The sequence below is a fragment of the Cebus imitator genome, unplaced genomic scaffold (assembly GCF_001604975.1).
Source record: "Cebus imitator isolate Cc_AM_T3 unplaced genomic scaffold, Cebus_imitator-1.0 Scaffold0, whole genome shotgun sequence".
NCBI classification, from domain to species: domain Eukaryota; kingdom Metazoa; phylum Chordata; class Mammalia; order Primates; family Cebidae; genus Cebus; species Cebus imitator.
The window spans coordinates 14,838,497-14,844,160 of NW_016107315.1; positions in this window are offsets into that span (position 1 = coordinate 14,838,497).

Below are 5,664 nucleotides of genomic sequence, written 5' to 3' on the forward strand. Positions count from 1 at the left end.
CCATGATGGCCAGGCTGGTCTTGAACTCCTGACCTCAGGTGATCCACCCACCTCGGCCTCCCAAAGTGCTAGGATTACAGGCATGAGCCACCGCGTCCGGCCCACATAATTTCTTAGTAATGATAAATTAGTTTCCCATGGCTGTTGTAACCAAGTAGCTTAAAATCTTACAGATGTATTCTCTCTTGGCTCTGAAGGCCAGAGGTCTGAAATCAAGGCACTCGGCCCTGTTCCCTCTGAAGCCTCTAGGGAAGAACGCTTCCCATCCCCTTCTAGCTTCTGCAGGTTGCCAACAACCCTCAGCATTCCTTGGCTGGTGGAAGCATCACTCTCTCTCTGTTTTCGACCTTACTATACCCTCCCCTGTGGATCTATATCTTTGTTTTCTTGTCTTAAAAGAACACCAGTTATAGGTTTTTAGGGCCTACTTTATCCAGTATATCCTCAACTTAATTAGTCATATCTGCAAAGGCCCTAATTTCTTTTCTTTGAGAGGGAGAGGGAGTTGCCGAGGCTGAAGTGCAGTGGCACGATCTCAGCTCACTGCAACCTCTGCTTCCCAGTTCAAGCAATTCTCCTGCCTTGTCCTCCCCAGTAGCAGGGATTAACAGGCATGCACCACCACGCCCGGCTAATTTTTTTGTATTTTTAGTAGAGACAGGGCTTCACCATGTTGGCCAGGCTGGTCTTGAACTCCTGACCTCAGGTGATCCACCCACCTCAGCCTCCCAAAGTGTTGGGATTACTGGCATAAGCCACTGCGCCCAGCCCCTATTTTCATGTTGATGTTTTGTTTTGTTTTGTTTTTGAGATGGAGTCTCATTCTGTCACCATCTCAGCTCACTGCAGCCTCCACCTCCCAGGTTCAAGTAGCTGCGACTGCAGGCGCCCACCACCACGCCCAGCTAATTTTTGTATTTTTAGTTGAGATGGCGTTTCACCTTATTAGCCAGGCTGGTCTCAAACTCCTGACCTCTTGATCCATCCCCGCCTCAGTCTCCCAAAGTGCTGGGATTACAGGCGTGAGCCATCATGCCCAGCCCATTTTCCCACACTTCTTACACTCATAGAGTTCTCATTCTTTATAGTGATATTTAATGAAGTATTTCTTCTAGCTAAGACATTTATACATGGATTCCATTCAGGGTTTTCTTTCCCGGATGAATTTTTCTCATTCTCTGTGAGATGTGATTTGCGACTGAAGGCTTTCCCATCTCCCTTTTGTGCATAGGAAGGACATTCCTCCTGGCATATCTTCTTTGGTGTCTAATGAGACTTAACATTTTAATAGCAGCTTTTCCACATTTATCACTGTTACATGATTTCTGCCTCGCCCCTCCCTGCCCCACCCCACCTTGCCCGGCCTTGGCCTGCTCCGCCTTGCCCTGGCCTCCTTGCCTGCCTGCCTTCTTTCCTTCCTTTTCCTTCCTTTCCTTTCCTTTCCTTCCTTCCTNGTCTTGAACTCCTGACCTCAGGTGATCCACCCACCTCAGCCTCCCAAAGTGTTGGGATTACTGGCATAAGCCACTGCGCCCAGCCCCTATTTTCAAATAAGGTCACATTTATAGTTTCTAGGTATGAATACTGGGGACACTATTCAACCCAGGACAAATGTCAAACACCAGTTACACTCTTGGGCAGCCTCACTGGGACCCTTGTCTTAGTCTGTTTTGTGCTACTATCACAGAATATCTCAGAATGGATAATTTATAAAAAACAGAAATTTACTGGTTCACGGTTCTGGAGGCTGAGAAGTCCAAGATCGTGAGGCTGGCATCTGGTCAGGGCCTTCCTGCCACATTAACCCATGGCAGAAGGTCAAAGAGAGCACGAGAGAGAGCAAGAGACTGAACTTGCAACCTCAAGCCCTTTCATAATTGCCATTAATCCATTCATGAAGGTGGACCCCTCCTTACCTAAACAACTCCCAGTTAGGCCTGACCTCACAATGCAATTGTATTGGTGATTACGTTTCCAGTGCATGTTTTCTGGGAGCCACATGCAAACCAGAGCAGCCTTCTTTGGCTTCTTGCTGAACCACCTGTACCTACGCTTGAAGCTCTGAATAATTCTGACTGGGTCACAAACTCCTTGATTCTATGTCTGTAGCCTATCCAGTTCCCATATCAGACCTTCACTTCTGTCATCTCCTTCCTTCACAGTGCAGATCTGAAGACAAATGACTGACTCTTTTTGGTTTTGTTTTGACTGCTATCTTGTTTGATTATTTTGAACTTACAGAAAAGTTGCAAAAAATAGTATAAAAATTCCCATATGCTGTGACAGAGAATCCCCCATATATTAACATTTTAACAATTTTTTTTTTCTTTTCTTTATCCTACAGATAGGCTTTTGTGAACTTGATATGTTTGGTTTTTCATTTTCTCTCTTTGCATGTATGTGTGTATACATACTTCTTTATTTTTCTGAATGGTTTGGCTGTAAACTGCAGATCTATATCCCCTTTGCTCAGTGTGTTTTTCCTAAAAGCAAAGATATATTTCTATATATTCATATTACAATGACCATAATCAGGAAATGAACATTTATACATTATTCCAGCATCCTCTAATCCACAGACCTTATTCCAGTGTGACCAGTTAGTTGATATACTAACATCCTTTATATCTACAAAAAATGCTTTTTCCTGATCTAGGTCCAATCCAGGGCATATCTTTCATTTAGGTGTTTTTTTTGTTTTGTTTTGTTTTCTTGAGACACGGTCTTGCTCTGTCACCCAGGCGGTAGTGAAGTGGTGCAAACATGGCTCACCGCAGCCTCCAACTCCCAGGTGCAAATGATCCTCCCACCTCAGCCTCCCAAGGAGCTAGGAATACAGGTACATGCCAGCACACTGGGATAATTTTAAATTTTTGTGCAGGCAGGGTCACACCATGTTGCCCAGGCTGGTCTCCAACTCCTGGTCTCAAGCTATCCTCCTGCCTCAGCCTCCCAAAGTGCTGAGATTACAGGCGTGAGCCACCATGTCTGGCCTAGTTCTGTCTTTTTATTCTCCTTTAAGCTGGAACAGTTTTTCGGGCTTTGTGTTTCATGACATAACTTTTTTTTTCTTTTGGAGGCGGGGTCTCGCTCTGTCATCTGGGCTGCAGTGCAATGGTGTGATCACAGCCGGCTGCAGCACACTCGTTGTTTTCGTTGGCCTCTCTTATCTGCTATACTATTGGCAACAGATGTGACTCTTCACCTCCCATGCTTTCTTCAGGCAACTCCCAGTAAGCTTCCTAGTTCTCCCTTGAAGCTGTTATTGTCAAAGTTACCGGAGATTTTCACCTGCATCTTTCCAGATCCACAGGTTAACTTGTTATCATCAGCTCTCAGCAACATTCGCTACAGCTAGCAACACTACATCCTTCTTGAAACTCTGTCTTCCCCTGCCTTCTCAGCCATCCTCTCCAGGTTCTCCTTCTGTGTTATTTCATTCTCAGCCTTTTTGATGGCTGCCTTCCTGTTATCCACCTCTAAATTCAGCAGCTCCCAAGAGCTTAGTCCTGGATACACTTGTCTTCTCTCTATACACACTCTCTCTCATCTAATCCTAGTTAGAGGATCACATCTAATCCTATGTATTTAGATACAATGTATAATCTGATGAATTGTATTTCTACAATTATATTTCCAGCCCTGTTCTCTCTTTTGGATTCCAGCTGCCAACGTGTTGTATCTAGTTGGATTTTCCAAAAAATATTTTAAATTTAACATGGCTACAATACAACTCTTGATTTTCTCACCATTTATCTCCTAGTGTTCCTAATCTCAGTTAAGGCATCAACATTTATTAGCCACTCAATTTTCCATCTTATAAATCATTCTCGATGGCTCCCTTGTCACGAGCAGCTCCCACTCTGTCCTGTATGTTATCCATTTGCAAGTTCTGTGGCTTCACCTCCAAAATATATCTGATATCCATACACTTCTCCCCATTTAAGCGACTTCTATTTTAGTCAGGATGGGCCGTTTCTTGTTTAGAGCATGGTGCCACAGACTCCTTGTCTCTTGCCCTCTCCCCTAACAAAATCAGCACGCTAGAGCAGCCAGAGTTCTTTTGAAAGAAAAAACTGTGTTATTCCCTTACTTAAAACCTCCAACAAGTTGCACTTTTTTCTTTGAATTCCCACATAGTCAATGATCCTATTAAACTGCACTTTAAATAATAATTCCAGTACCATAGCCTTCAAAGCCTTATGTGGTCTGTCCCATACATAGCTCCCCAAGTTTTCTTGCATCCCTGTATCCTTGTAGCACTACACGGTTTTTTGTATCACTCTGTCCTGTGTTCCAGTACCTCTGGTCTTCTTGCTGTTTCTCAGTGTGTTAGACCGAAAGCTCAGTCAAGGCAAGGATTTTTGTGTTGTGTCGTGCTTTTGTCTGTAGCGTTAATTGACGAATCCCAGAGCATCTAAGACAGTGCCTGGCATTTGGCACACATTCAATGAATATCTATTCAATAGAAGAATAAATATGTGCACGCCATACTAATTTTTTTGTTTTTGACCTCACGGTCTTTACTTTTACCATTCTCTTTGACTGGAATGTTCTCCAAGATCTTAACATGGCTGGCTACTCCCCTTCCCTCTGCCCCATAACTCAAGGATCAAATGTTAATATCTTAGAGAAAACTTCTTTGGCCCCGTATTTAAAGGGCCAGTGTTCTCTGCCTTTACATTTTTCTAGTTTACTTTCTTTATAGCACTTATCATTACCTGGAGTTATTAATTTTCTTCTTGTTACCTACATTAGAATGAAGCTGCATGAGAGCAGGGCCTTTTTTTGTTGCTGTTGTTCCCTATTCTATCTTTCTTGTTTAGAACAGTGAGTGGCACACAGTATATATTCAACAAATACTTCTTGTACACCCCAATAAGTGAATTTTACAGTGTAAACTTTAAAAATCATTTAAAAATCCACAGATAAAGCAAATTCCTGAGGTTCACTCCAGACCCTCTGAATAAAAACTCTGTAGGGTGGAATCTCCCTGCACATATTTATGTACTGGGAAGTTTTGGAACATTTCTGTAAAGCCATGCGGGTAACTCAGGCTTTCCAGTTTGAGTAGCCCCATTCCTCATGATGCATTCTCTTTTGGGTTCTGTAGTGTTGTTTCTGGTCAGCAGACCAGTTGAGACCATCTCAGTTCATCAGCAAGGATGTAATAATGTTAAATCTAAAAGGAAGCATTTCTCACTGAGGCAAGGAATATGGGGAGTGGCAGCTTTTGCAAGGCCACAGAAGGACCTGCCAACCAGTGGCATTGTCCTTCCACCCACAGCACTAAAAGAGAACGAACATTCAAGTGACTCTCTCAGCCAATATGACCTTTCCTAAGGCAGCTGACTTCCATGTCTCTATACCCAGAGAAGAGCTACTAGCATCTCTCATTAGCTGTGTTAAGGTCGGCCTCATCTAAGTCCAGTTAAGCTACCTGTAAAGGTGTTTAAGGAAGAACAAGACATGGCCTAGACATGAAGTTGTTTACAAGGTAGTTTACTGTTTGAAGTTGTTGTTGTTTTGTTTTTTAAAGACTGGGGCTTGCTCTGTCACCCAGGTTGTAGTGCAGTGGCACGATCACAGCTCACTGCAGCCTGACCTCCTGAGCTCAAACAACCCTCCTGTGCAGCCTGCGGGTAACTGCAGCCACAGAAGTGT